This window comes from Venturia canescens, chromosome 7 (assembly GCF_019457755.1).
Source record: "Venturia canescens isolate UGA chromosome 7, ASM1945775v1, whole genome shotgun sequence".
NCBI classification, from domain to species: domain Eukaryota; kingdom Metazoa; phylum Arthropoda; class Insecta; order Hymenoptera; family Ichneumonidae; genus Venturia; species Venturia canescens.
The window spans coordinates 8055067-8070238 of record NC_057427.1 but is presented as its reverse complement, the minus strand read 5'-3'; the positions used below and the strand labels follow the sequence as shown (position 1 = coordinate 8070238).

Genomic DNA, 15172 nt, shown 5'->3' with positions numbered 1-15172 from the left:
TCCCCTCGAATTTCGCCACTTGAGCACTCATCAAAACTCTCGTTAAGCATCTTCCCCTTAAATTATTTCCTCCAAATGCCTTCCTGACGTTTTTCTGCGATACGTATCTTCGCCGGAAATGACAAGATTAAAATTATTCCGCGAGGTCACGACATAATTGACGTAAGTACACACTCAACCCTCTCGCCAACACCGCGCGAGACCTTTAATCGAGACTTTCCGTTTATTCACTGGAACTATTCAGAGCTCGAAACTACAAATTGTACTAATTGGGACACAAAGGCATCACGCCGTGTAAATTTCGTATACGAGAATACCAATTCGAACAAATTCGTCACAGGCTCCCGAGCTTTAGTGTTTCTAGAACCAGCTCGACTGAATCTTTCGAAAATCGCCATAAAAACAATATTAAAACTCAATTCGATAAAAAAATATAGCAAATAAACAACAGCAGCGACAACCCAAAAATAAAAACGAACTCAAATGCTCCGGCAGGCTTAAAATCGAGGCCCAACAATCTGGAAAGGCGCGAGCTTCTAACGACACGATTTTTAAATTGAATGTTTTTCGCAATTATTCCACACCGAGGGGAAAAGAATGGAGGGAGTTACATGAAATATGCAAGAGAAGAGCGGAGAACTCGCGAGGCCGAGGCGGGCACGCGTGCGTGTAAAAGTCCATGAGTCCGGTGATAATAAAGTACGTGCTCGTGAAACTTGATAGCCGGCTTAGCCGGTTTCGCGTGCACGGTGTCATACCGCAGAGGGGTACATGACCACGCTGTAAGCGGGATGGAAGGAATTGTGACGAGTACCAATGGATTATGAGAGGGAGGATGAGAGTGTGCGTGAAACGAGAGACGGCTCTTTAAACCCGAGATTAAACAATTGACTGGCGTGATAACGAGGGCACTTCCCGCCACTGAATTCATCTCCTGTCATCTCTTTTTCGCCTGTGCACCGTTATCGTCCATATTCAACGATATTTCTACGGATGCTCTACCGGCTGAATGCGATTTTGTGACGTGCTGCTGATTTAGCGACGTCGATCGTTTCGACGAAATTGTTTTTCGAACGATTTTTCAGGGACTCTTTCATTTCAGTGTTGAGACAACTGGTTTTTTTGTCGATGGTTCACAAACTGTGCAGTTTTGAGAACGACGTATCTCTAGGATTGAGCAGTTCTGCTGATGAGAATTTTACACTGGACCATTCTCGGAGCTCGATTCCCAGGGAGATCTGAGAATTTGTTTCTCTCCGACGAGTTTCGGGCTCACATTTTTCGTGTCGTTTCGGATACAATCTGCTGGAAGCCACATTTTTCTTTCTACGGTCTCAATTTCGTAAGGGGACTCCTTAAAAAATGGATTTCGTAACCAACCACCGTACTGGGGATCGAAAAGTACCTGGAGTAACCAGAAATGGTGGAAGTCGAGCACTGTACGAATTTCTCACGAGCGCACAGAAATGGCGACTGATTTTTTGTGGTGCGGAAGCTTTCCTGAAATCGCATTTGCTGAGAAGATCGACGTTGATTTCTTTTCCATCCAATTCGTCGATCTGGTGCTACCTGGAGTGCCAATTTCTTTTTTCATGATTACGAAATTTCCCAAGTTTGATTAAACTCTGCCCTCGTACTCCCCGGAGTCTTTGATCATCGTAACAACTGTCCCAGTCAAGCCACTCGAACGAAGTTGGTACCCTTCGTGGAGCCGATTTCCCATTGCGGAGCTCGGTGCTCGTGAAAATCTAGAATTTCCGCCGGAAACGGATGTTCCATTCACTCTTGATAATCCGCCCCGCACGGTGCTCATTTTACGCGAGCTCGTTGAAGTTACAAAACGACTGGGTCTTGACTAATGAAACAATTAATTGCAAAATTACGCATGGAGAGTTCGGACGAAATGATTTGAAAAAAAAGCACGAGTAAAACGGATCGACGCTTCGTGTCAGTGTTTCGATTATTTTAAGGAACGATGACAATAATGCAAAAAAATGGTGAACCTTTTGCCATGATTTTTGACGTTTCATCAGCGAGCGATCGAGAAAAAAGCCTCACAAAACTTCGATTCTTATCCCAGTGAGTTTTTTGTCTTCCGAGGACGCTCACGGAGCCCTCGAAGTTTCAACTCGGAAACAATAATCCTCGGTTTTTGTAAGTCGGCTGACGAGGCTGAAGGGCGTTTTTGTACGAGAGCTCGAGTCAAGAGTCAAGTGGCGGGTCGAGTGTTTGCGACCTGGAGGACCTTCGACTCTAGTCACTGGTCCGCGAGGGACCCCGGCAGCTCCCGAGAAAAGTTTCCCCTGCTCGTTTCCTTCCACTTCAAAGCTTCTCCCTCGAAGTGGAGCGATGCAGTTGCGAGTAATTCGGTTGCTGAATGCATCGACGATCGACGCGGGAGGGAAAAAAAATTCCACGAAAGATTCATCGGTTTCGTTTTTTTCACTCTCCATTTTTGTTCACCAAACAAAATTATTTCAACAAATCTAAAGCTCCATTCCGAAGAAAAGGCGCTCCACTGACAACACGAAACATCGTCGAGATGCTTTCGAATTACTCACTCTCAGCCTTCGAAAACTTCAATGAAGTTTCTCCCCTCTAAAAAAAATTGGAACATCCCTCGAGTTAATGCAAATTACTCGTGTCTGGGGCATGCAAAGCAAGCGGTCTGTATACGTTGTTGCTCGTAAGAGACGATAAGCATTGTTTGACTCTCGGACGAAACGAAAGCAATGATGATCGGACGTTGCGAGACTCGCGTTTTTGTACATCTATTTAGTCTCGTCCAGAGTCTAAAGTGTCTTGGGCTCGTACCGTGAGATACTCCAAGTCACTAGACGCGTTCGCGCACATTGAGGTGCGTTTGTGTGTGTGTATGTGTATGTGTGTGTGTGTGTTTCTGTGTGCTTCTGAGACTCGTTGGAATTGCGACAACAAACGTGTACGCGGTGCGCCTCTTTCTCCTGTCCTCGGTCTAATATGTTGATTACACCGGTGCACGCATCGCATCCCGTGAATGAAGATCGACCTTCTGGGTTTTAAGTTACTTGCTACATAAATAAACGTGAAAATGGAGTTTTCGTGGAAACATGATCCAATGGAACGAGGATTCAATTTAAAGTCCTCAATTCTTCAGGAAAATTCTTCATTCGAGTTCCAAATGAGTTATTATACCAAAACTGGAGCTTTGGAACGCCTCCACTCGATAAAAAACTCTGCTTCTAAAATCTTAACTCCGAAATTCGTAACGACTCTACCTCTACTCATTTATAATCCACCATCTTCAATATCTCTACTCATCATGAGGGATGTCCTGAAATCATCATATTGGGGATTAAATATCTCACCGGAGTAGATATATGTTAAGGAGGGTGGACGTTCTCTACGCAGATCCGTTGTTATTAAGGAGTGGAGTTCTTACCGAGAATGGCTACCGCGATAGGGTTGACGTGTCTTTAAACAAGAGGAGAAATTTTGTTGAATAGATTTACTGAGAGTGGAATTTTTGACTTGCTGCAACATAACTCGACTCTTATAAATCTACACGATAACATTTGCACTCTAAAAATGTTTATTTTATGGGTGAATAACGTCTCTACTCTCTAACACGTCTGGGCGGATAGCACAGATTATTAACGACGGATGAGGCGAGACACATTGCATTGTACTGATCCTGCAAATTTGAGTTGTTATTCTGCCGATCTTCGTTCACTTCTGATCCAGCGAACGTTTGGCTTCCGAAAACGAAATAGCAGAAATCTAATTTGGGAACTTTGCACATTTACGAAATCCCGGATGCGAGTAAGGAGAGCGGAAATGTTGAAACTGAAACTCTAGTCGGTGCAATATGCTCGTCCCAACGAGGAAACAGGACGCGTATGATAATTCGTGGCGCTATCAAGCTCGTGAAATCTAAACGCACGTGAGTCCAGACTGAGCGATACGAATGTTTGAAATTCAAGGGAGTGACGAAGCCCGAGGTTCTTGCAGGGGAATCGCTTGGCTCAAGAAACTCTGATGAGCCGCCTTTTTTCTCTGACAATTCGAAAAAGCCAGCAATTTTCGAAGTTCGCGTCGTCGCAGCTCGACCCATTATACGCGTTGACTCATACGACGTTTGGTCTCGAAGAAAATGGTCGAGCCTCGGACACTACTGCACAGGTGTGTGCACGAGAATAAAAGATGCAGAAAAAATCTTACGATCGCGTAAGTAAATAGCCGACTGGAAATGAACGTCCTTACTACGTAACGAATCTTTGAGTCATGAGGAAATGAAAAACCAGGTAAATAACTCTGTGGAAGAAGTTGAGAATAAATTTGATGAGAGCAACTGATTTTTCAGGCGAATCTGAAGACTGCTAGAGCCACTGTGCATGACTACGTATGACTCATCATTTTTTCGCAATTCGTAGTTTAATCGCAGCACGTTAAACGTAAGTTTGCGACAAACCGCTTGAGCGATTATCCGAATTCATAAACGATGGTATCGAGACAGTTTAGAAAGTCTTTCGTCAATATTAGTTATCCTCGTTGAGAAAACAGGTTTTCAAGAGTTCCGAGAAGGACGATGTTCCTTGAAGGAAGGTCGAACATCTTGACCTGTTCAACCGATCACGAAATTGTGTTCGACGCTGAAGAAGGTTCAGATTGTTTCAAAGTGAATTTACCATGGAAACTGGAGTAATAAATATATTTTATAACTTTTTACTTTCAACTTCCAGTCTCGTAGTCTTTCAAAGCAACTCCGAGAGCCAGTGGGAACCTAATCAACTGGAAAAGAGTCTGCCTCGTCCTCTCGGAGCGTCTCTCGACAATAGACGCGATTAGAAGAGATGAGTCGTGTGTTCCGATCTTAATCGAGTTTCGAGCCTCCTCATCTCGTCTCTGGTGCTGCCTCCAGCGAATGTGAGACAGACCCATCATTTGTTCATACACGTTGATATATTTACGAGTAGGAGGAAAAAGAGAGGTGGCTCATTGAGTACGAAGACCTCGTCGTTGATGAATAGACCGTCTAAAACTAACGCCGCGAGAACCAAAGACGAGCTTCAAGATTAGAGAAATTCATTTTCTAACATAAAACTTCAGGAACTCTCCAAAAGTTCGTGGGTTCAAACATTACCTTAGATTCTCTGCATTCAAAGTTAAAAGTATGTATTCGGTATGGTGAAAATCGAGCATTTCGGGACACGAATGATGACAATTTAAAAATTACGAAATTCGAAATAAAACGAGCAATTTGAAATTGGAAATTTCAATTTTCACTTTTTTTTATTAAAATTCAATTTTTTTCATCAAAGCTTCGGATCCGTCAACAAAAACAGAGAAAACCCACAGCAACGACAATTTCGCTGATCGAGTAATGCTCGTTTTTACAAAAATTTATTGTCGTTAAAAATCGAAAATTAAAGCAACCAGTGAAACTACGGAATGGAACGTTGAACACTCGAAAGTTAAAACCACCGGGAAGTCTCCGCCACTGGCAGAGGCCACGGTCGATATTTCGATCCGGTTTTCTTCTACATTGTTCTTCGTTTCCTATGAAATCATAGAAAGAAGAATAGGCGCAGTAGTCAGGGTCAGTTACGTTGAGGATTGTCGATGTGTGGCATCATTTGTAATTACAAATTATCGAGAAGATCATGCAACGTCTAGTTTTGTTCGACAGTAAAAAAAAAACATACAAAAAAGTCGAAAGGGCGTGAAATTATTATTAGCCACCACGTGAGCTCGCTATCGAAACAGCAAATTTTCAAACTTCACGAAGAATCTCGTGAAAAAACGACATTTTACTTCGTTCCGTAAATGCTTCTTTATGTTAAGGAGGCTAATCGGTGTGGGAGAGAAATAAAATCAGGCGAAGTGTGGCAAAGGATGAGGAAGAGCACGGGGATTAAGAGCGAGCTCACAGCGATTCAAAAAATGCCTCGTTTTTCATCATACGAGATGAAAAAAATGAGAGAAATAATGGGATAAAAAAAATGAGAGAAATAATGTGATAAAAAAAACGAGGAAGTGAGACCGAAAGCCAGAGCAGTCGACGATTCGTCAACGAGTGCGAAGCCGCGCATCACACTCCCAAAGAACTCACACGCCTCGCGTACGAACACGTCGTCAACGTAGATGAGTACGAACGCGTGTCTGTGTGTGCGCGAGTGAATAAGCGAGTAAAACTTTACGAGGCAAGGAATGAAGCGAGTAGAAAAGTGAGTTCAAAATATTTCGTGGTGCGACAAATGTACCGGCAAAGTCTTTGCTGTCTTCGCTTTGGAAAAATTCCTTGGAATCTAGGAATTGAAAAATTCCGTAATGGCATAAAGAAAATGAAATCCTCGGGAAGCTGCGTCCCCGAGAAATCTCATCGATTTTCACTCACCGCCGAAGCGATCATTGTTGCATTTCGTTAAATAATTTGAACGACTGTGCTTGGGTCTGAAAAAAGTTAAAATTGGCGAAGAATGGCCCATATGCAGGATTCGAAGGAGGGATAAAGGCGATGGTAAAACCGCCGCATTGCCCCCCTATGAGGCTCGGTTCGCCCCGCTCTCGGCATCTCGTTCTGCTCTCCCGAGAGCTGACGTCACTCTTTGTACAACTCCTTGGTATAATATGAATGTGGAGACGTGAAACGTGGAGTTGGAGGTTTGCTTCGCTCGTTTATACCTCTCACGACAATTCGAAGCTGTGTTCTTTCGCACACGTTTACGCCTCTGTGCGCGTACACACGTGTAGAGAAGCATTGTCAAGATCCGCGTATACGCGTGTGCACAAATGTGTCTATACAAACATCGATCGATCTCGAAAACATTTACTTAGGTGTTCGCTCGTGTTATTGAGAGACCGACGAGTGTGGAAATGAAAAAGTTCTAACGGGAGCGGAATTTTCGGGAAGAAATAAGTGAGAAACGAAATTTCAACGTTGAGGATTGAGCGAAAGCGTCGTATAAATCAAAGGAGAAAAAAGAAGAATAAACTGTGCGAGTGATTTTCGATGTGAGACAATTTTCGAAAAAAACTTTCATTCAAAAGATTCGTGCTCGCGCGTTCGAGTTCTCCGGACCAGAAAAGAGCGGGAAATCGATCGTTCGAATTTCGCGGCTTCCCTTCTCGCGGTGGAAGGCCATTTTTTTAGTGAAGTTAAAACTTTGCAGTTTCCGCACTTCGTTGAGCCCTCGGTGTGATTTTTTCTCCTGGATTCGATCAAGCCGTACTTGGAACTTATCAGCTGATCGGTTAATTGGTGTGTATTTGTGTAGTAAGTTGCGGTACAGGCCTCTCGGGCCTCGCTCGTCGAATTTCAACCGCCTAGAGCGTATTTCCCGATGTTTTTATTCGAATTAACTCGATTTCCGTGCGAATTTTTCGTCCTCCAAGATTTTTGCACGTTGCACGTTCCCCGCGGGATCGACGCATCGAATTCCCTTGAAATCCCCATCCAATGAAATGCCTAGGTTCCGATCAGCGAATCTGGACACAGGGACGAATAAAATTGAATTTCCAAAGCTGTCAACACAACAATCAGCCGAATTCGAATTTCACTCTTGATCCAATTCCCTTGGAATGCTCACATATTTGTTACGTTATTTATTCTCTTTTTACTCCATTATTACAGTAGAATCCGGTCCGCGTGTCGATGCACAAGTGTTACGTAGTTTATTTACGTGTGTGTTTTGTCGAGAAACATATCGTGTTTAAGAATCGGAAGGTCGTGCATGGTTTAACGTACAGGAATATCGAGGTTCGCGTTGCGGAGTCGCGCGTTCGTGTGAAAGTGTCCGGCCACATTGCGCTCTGTTTTCCAGCTAATTGATTGCGAAGCGGTTGTATCGAGTCCCGTTGCTTTTCATTTAATGTCTATATATAAACATCCATCGAGATATGTGCGCGCAGACACCGGAAAAACAGGAATAACAGCGCAGTGGAATCGAGCGATATCGTCGATTCCAAGGATTTTACATACAATGTGAAGCAATCTTGTGCTCAAATCCGCCAAGAATATCCATTGAGCGATCATTTCATTGAATAAACTCTTTGGATTATTGCGTATCGGAAATACTTTGACAGCTGTCAACTGCGGTAGATTTTTGTAGAGTGAGAAAAGCCGAAAATTTTCAGAATGTCGAAAAAAATGAGCTTTTTCATCGACAGGTGAATAGAACCCAGTGAAAATTTGAAATTTTCGTTAAAGATCTTTTTTTACGAATATTTTGACAGCTGCCAACGTCTTGAACCTCGGGGAGGGCTCGGAACCCCGGAAATGAGTTAAAAAAATAATAAAATCAGGCGTTTTATTGACGAGGGCAGCAGTTTGGTTGAATATCATCGGACACGAAGAATTTAGAGCAGGAATATGGTGATCGGGGTAACAGGAAACTTGGATGTTTGCGACAGAGTTCGAAACTCAATTTCACGTTGGAATATACATAATTCTGGGTATTTCGAAAATAATAATGCGGTGGACGAGGCTTCTTTTCATTATGAATAATTGAAGTGATTGTACGAGCTCATAAGAGGCGTGGAAAAAGCGTGCATGCGAACTCTGACCGTCAAAAGTTACTCGAATCGCGTGATTCACAATACGCCATCGGATACTACGCTCTGTGGTTTTCGTGTCGTGAGTCGAAATGAAGCAACACGAGAATCTCATGACTTCGGGAATATTCGAAGAATTTTGAAGATTTTTATCATCCCAGCATGATTTGACTTCCCGTTCGATTTCATGATCATTTCATGATCGATCGATTCCGAGATACCGTTATGAGACTCCCGGCTTCGCTATCGTCAAGAAAGCATATTTTCTGTAAATTCTATCATAAAAATCATCGTAATTATCATTTCTCAGAAATGATCGAAGAAATCCTCTCGAATTATATCTGCGGGTATGAAAATCTCGTTTTTTGTTCCCCTGCCACAAGCTGCTCGCTTCAATGAAGAATTTCGTTATTCATCTTTGTCGAGTTCTCCGAATATCCAATGGCCACTAGCTTCCTCGTATTCGACAAAACCAGCGACATCGATCTAAGTAAATGAAAATATTGATTTCCGACCATGTCAGAAATGGCTGAATTTTGAGAGGCCGCGTTCCTGGAAAAATCGAAGCGTCACATCCATCCGGTCGGCAACCGCAGCAAACTCCGGCCGGCAATGATTTTTATAGTGAGCGAGTCTCGCGTGCGATGCGCGCGCGCCCTCCATGTACTTTGTCCAACGGCGGGGGGATCTATCACGCGTGCGCGTGCGAGCGCGCGGAATTTTCGAGCGTCGTCTGCGCTACGCGAGCTAATAATAGAACGACGGAGCGGGAGGAGGGCGCCGTGGGTATGAGACCCCGACAGCAAAACCTCCATTCATGCGAGTCACTGGCATCTTATCTCGGAGAATATAACCGAGAGAGAGAGAGAGAGAGAGCGCGAGAGAGAAAATGAGGAGTTGGAATACGAAGGAGGGGCCGACGGGTGGCACAGCTCGAAAAAAAAGTGGATCAACTTTCAAGTCGCGTTCATAAGTTTCATTTGAGTATAGGAACCTCCTCGTGCGTGTGGATTTCGGTAACGCGGGGCAGAACGCGGACCACGGGAATGTATTTTTCATTCGCCGGATCTTCGTTCAGGAAATGTGCAAATGTAGAGCTGGTGATTGGAGAAACTTTCGATCGAATATCGCACCACCCAGTGGTCGATTGAACGGAGTATTGGAGACTGAGAAAAAAAATAGAAAATTCAATTTCCTGACTTTTTTCTCGTTCTTTTGCCGGTCCGATCGAGCCCCAAGGGCCTCCGTTTCGCTCGGCTCTTTTTCTACACCATCGTATGTGTACCACGACGCGGGGGAAAATTTACACACGGATTGATACCGTTTATCGTTGTGTGGTGAACAACGAAAGTGTGTGGAGGACGATGAGCGATGATCCGGAGACTCGTTCCGCGTTCTCGCTCGTCATCCTCGACGTTGAGAATTCGTCGGACGGATCTCTGAAGATAGAAGGATGCAAAAAACGTATCGAAGACCTCCGGCTGTTATTTTCCACTCACCGCTGATTTTAAATCCACAAATACTCTTCCCATCGGTGTAAACATTTCTGCACACTTTTGACTCGATCGAGACCGCCTTTTTTCGCCTGCCACTGTTTTCCATCGACAGGGATTCAAAATGATCATTCCTCCAGGAATAATCATCGTACAAACTACGAGTGTTAATGCACATTCTTATTTCTCATGAATCAAGTACGTACGGGAGGAGAAAGTTGACTTGGGAATTTTAATCGGGCAATTCTCAGTCACCGATGCCCTTATAATTCTCACATTACGAACGCTCGCTCGTTATGTATTCACTCTTTTTTTCTCATCCTCAAATGAGATTATTGAGTTAAGAAAAAAAATTCAAGAGGGACGATAAGAAACAATACGCATTAACTGAATTCGTTTATTCGTCTAAGGTACACGGACTGCTCCGTGTAAAAATAAACAGACTGCATAGGGACCTCGACGAAAGATTTTTAGAAGTAATTTAAGGAGTCTACCTTAATTAGACGGGCAAAAAAGATACTATTTTTACGAATTTTTTTGACCGGTATTAATTATAAATATGGATATAAAGTGTTAGGCCTAAAAAATGCACTTAAAATACACAAAAAAAATATTTTTAGATTGATTTTACTCAGTTTTCGTACAGAAAAATCGAGGAGAAGATGACAGGTCTAAAAAAAGATGGGTGTACGCCGTTGATAAAATGTCTGGAATGGATGATCGGAGACAAAAAAATAAAAATGGTTTTAGATTCAACATATAAATGTCTATATTTTCAAAATGGCGGCCATTTTTCCAAAAACTCCGAAACAGCACGTTTTTTTTTCGTCTTTTTTTGCAAAAGAAAAAAGATTAAATTTTGGTAAGGATCGGTCGAATGGTTTCGGAGATTTTATCAACGAGACGTCCAAAAAGGTAATTTTGAGAAAAACGCGTGTCGCTCAAAGTACACTTGGATTGGTCAGATTTTTATAAAATTTTACTATGATACTTTTAAGGAGTTTCGGTACAGGCGATACAATGTTGCCATGCTAATCCATGCTAAAAAAATTCAAAAATTCAAAAAGTTCAGAATTTTATAAAATTTGGTGAACATATTCTTTAGTGCCAAATTTGACGACACAAATTTTTTAAGATTTTTCTTCTACACAGTTATCGAGTAATTGATCACTAAAGTTTACGTGTATAAGCATAGCGTTTCCATATATATAGGTATACATTCCGGGCATGAGAAATCTGCTTTAATGCGTAATTACTCGATAACTAAGTAGAAGAAAATTTTGAAAAAATTTGAGTTTTCGCACTTGATGTTGAAGAACATTATCACCAAATTTGATCAATTTCTTAATATTTTGACTTCTGTACCAAAACTCCTTAAATATATACACTTTCGAAAATCGATTTTTTGAAAACTCTAATTAGGCTAGACCCCTTAAAAATGGAAGTTTCCAAATGGATTTTTCAAAGTGATTCGGAAAGTTTATCAATGTGAAAGAAATTTACGATGCAAATCCATTCGATCGTTTTTGTTACGTTCATTTTTTCTACGCTCTTCCCATCGCGTAGTGTAATAAAATTGTGAGAATATTCATGGGATCCAACTGCCGCGAAAAAGCTTCCACATTTACATTGTAGCAACAGAATTCTGTGGTTAACCAACCGTGACGATTCTAGTCGTTCTTGTTGAAGCTCCGGCAAGAGTTTAAACCCACCGGAAAATCAGCCGATCGATTCTCGTCGCACGAACACAACGGTTTGGCTCTTAGCCACCTGTTGCTTCGTTTATGCAACCGAATATGCAAATTCATGGGTTATTTGAGACAATAAAAATATTGGAAAAATCGTTTTTTTTTTGTTATTCTCTGTTCAGTGAGACGGAAAAAACCTCCCGGATTATTTTTGCACAGTGCAATTTTGTCATTCGCACTCGAGATTCGCACACGTTTTGTGCACACATTTGTATGCCGACTCACACGCTCAATCCGAGAATTCTCATTACACATTTGTCGGTTTATATGTGCATGTACGAAAGGAGGTTTTACCCCCGGTGGACTATAAACGCAAAAGCAGCATCAGCATGCAAGAATCGTGACAACACACAATCTCTCGCTGCACTTCTCCAGTCCCCTGAATATGCGTATATTCACATATGAGTGTATATACGTGTCTGTCGAACGGGCGGGAATCTCTGAAACGGCAAATCGTGCAGTCGTCGAAGGGAAGTCCATCGCGAGCGTTCCTCCGCGTAGTGAAAAGCCCCTGTTAAGTAGCTCCACTCGGCAGAGGTATAAATTACGATTATTAGAATCGCTCAACTATTTCGTCCTCACGCCTCACCTTTTTCGACCCAACCATCCATTTTCGACTATTATTTTTGCCAGTTTTATCGTAGGTGAAAAGAAGAGTCGAAGAAGTTGGAGTGAAACGAGAGGAGCGATAAATGCGAAGGGGATAGACGAGCTGCAATTTCGTTTCGACTCTTTTTCGCTCGGTTGGATTGTTTGCGCACTTTGGCTTTTTCTAAATGTGGAAAGACAGCACACTTTTATGGAATTTTAAACTTTTGCTTTTCACAAGAAATTTTTATAATCTAAAAAATGTTTTGTCGATTTTTCTGGGGAAGTTTGAAAAGGTTGTTCAATGAAACTTAAATTGAGACTATGGGAAATGAGAAAAATGCTGACGATCCACCGGGAATGGAATTTTAGTCCTCGAATTTCTCCTCAAGGATTTTGCGATTTTTCTTTAAACAGCAGGCATAATGATCGTTGAACGTGGAAAATAAAATCTGAAATTCAGTTGTACCCCGATTCCCAGATCCCGTTGAAAATTCATTAATTTTTAATCGTTTCTTGTTCTGGATTCAATTTTGCAGAATTGTGATTGGAAGGATAGACGAAAGCTAGACTGTCCACGAGACGGAAGTCGGAAGGAATCGGACGCAAAACCTTCAAATTGAAGCAGGAAAAAAGGAAACGAGGGAATGAAAAGCGAGGAAAAAATGGAGCGAAAGGGGACTTGAGTGCATCGGTGTGGTGAGGAACGCGGTGATTTCAATGCAAGTTCGAGATACTTGGATGTGGCGACACTGACCCTGGATTCTGTGACGCAGGAACGAGACTGCCAGCGCCATCTGCCGACGTTGACTCGAAGCTCAAAATTTTGAAGCGTTAGAAATAAGAAATGAAAAAACAATAAATCGCTATTTCATCGAAGATTCGTGCGGTTATTCGAAATAGCGAAAAATCAGTAAAATTTATAGTGCGAACAAAGACGTAAATAATGAGAAGAAAATCGCGAGTAACGAGAGTGACGGTGTTCGGAAGGAGCGATTTCGACGGTGACAGTTGAGACTAAAAAAAGAGCTGCGAAAAAAAATGGAGGAACCGCAAAAACTCTTCCGTTTACCTGGAACGATCGAAGAAGAGGAGGAACGTGATTCCGACGCGAACGTCATTCGCACCGAGAGCAATCCGCCGGGGCCTGAATCACCACTTTTGGTACAAAAAGTTGGATCCCCCGGCTCCGGCGTGCCGAGGAACGTCACATTGGTCAGGGTGAGCACTCAGAGCAGCAGCATCGGTGGCGTTGGTCGGCAGGATTCTTACAGGTGAGTTTTCCACTCAATTCCATTAAATACCCCACCGAAAACTGGCACAACCAGCACTGAGAAGTGCTGCCTCCCCACTTCATTTCAATTCCCAATAAACTAAATAAATCGTGGATCGTGGCACGAGCCTCCAGAAAACTCTTCTCGAACGACACGAATCCACAGACGATTTTCTCAACAGATTTTTTTCCAACGTAGGGGAGACCGGGACTCGTTGGCCAGCTTTCAAACTATTGCTTGTAAACAAGGAACTCAAAGCGATTTCAAAAACCAAATGCTTGTTTCGAATAGAAGCAACTTTCCTCTAAGATAAAAATTTGAACTTTTAAATCTAAAATGAAACGAGTTATTGAATGACTTTTTTGACCAACCCTTTTCGTGTCAACCGACCCCACCCACAGGGCAAGTTGACCATGGTACTGTTTTTACCTGACAATCAACTACGTATCAGTGAAATTGATTAAATCGGATAATTATCAATACTATTTATTTGATGATTCGAACAATTAATACAAAATGTTGACATAAGTGAATGTAAAGATCATTGTTGTCCACGAGTCTGAGAAAAAGAATGTTTGATCCTCATCCTCGTTATCAAAATTAGAATTACAGCTTTTACACACCGAATATTAGATTTTTACTGTCACACCTTGAGTGGGCCAATATATGAACATTCGTGTAGAGGATTATTCTAATAATTGGAAAAAATTCAAGGCAGCAAGAGACAGATAAGATCGACGTCAAAATTTGCTTTTGTACCTGTGGATTTATGAAAATTCTTCACTGTTTCTCAACGACGTGTCGCTCCGAGGCGTTGGGGCACACATTGATGAAAAAGAGGCCACAATGAACAATTATATCAACCGAGCCTGTGTTTACATTCCGTAGTTTGGGCGTTATTGTTCATTAGTCAATTTGCCCCGGTCTCCCCACCCACTCTGACCACTTTTCGGAGCACTTACGCAACTGGTCGAACACTGACCCTGAGTCGCTACACGTGATTTTTCAACTCGCCACACGCACACCGAAAGACGAGTAGCGAGTTCCTCTTTCCCGGTGGAAACTTCTCGACGAAAGAGTCAACGATTTTTAGACAAATGTTGCTAAAAATCAAACTAAAAAATGACAGTTTTCACGTGCAACGATACAAGTTTTTCAAACTGCTGGGAAACACGTTTCGTGGAAACTAAAGTAGCGACTCTTTCGTATTATTAATGTGCGAGCACGCTCGTACGCTTCTCCACACTTACAAGCGATTTTACGAGAGAAAATCCGCCCGAGAGGCGATCGCACTTGGAAGCGCGAACTCTTGAGCGACCCGATCGAAAGAGCATTTACTGGAATTACGAGAATCGACGCGTCGCATCGATGCTTGATCATAAATAAATTATTTTCATCGATCACACCGCAGCACGTACGATTATCAACGATCTTGAGATCCCAGTAAAATCCCAGGAATTTTCCGATTCAATAAATTCACAAATTTTCATGTAAACTCGATGTGAAAACCAATTTTGACCATACAGACTACGGGCCT

General features: G+C 42.4%; 2 protein-coding genes across 9 annotated transcripts in view; one reads left to right on the top strand and one right to left on the bottom strand.

The window, feature by feature from the left end:
- The window catches only part of LOC122413643 (inward rectifier potassium channel 2-like), a 29939-nt gene extending 16536 nt beyond the window's left edge, over positions 1 to 13403 (top strand). For all 7 annotated transcript variants that reach the window (XM_043424125.1, XM_043424126.1, XM_043424131.1 and 4 more), the window contains one exon: positions 12901 to 13403. The gene's annotated coding sequence lies outside the window, so the exon portion shown is untranslated. The remainder of the gene's footprint in view (positions 1 to 12900) is intronic.
- LOC122413646 (lachesin-like) overlaps positions 1 to 15172 on the bottom strand; it is a 259378-nt gene that overhangs the window by 217228 nt on the left and 26978 nt on the right. Inside the window, exon 1 of one of the 2 annotated variants that reach the window (XM_043424136.1) lies at positions 14395 to 14765. The exons of the other annotated variant lie outside the window; for it this stretch is intronic. The gene's annotated coding sequence lies outside the window, so the exon portion shown is untranslated. Of the gene's footprint in view, positions 1 to 14394; positions 14766 to 15172 lie in introns of those variants that run through there. 2 annotated transcript variants of the gene reach the window in all.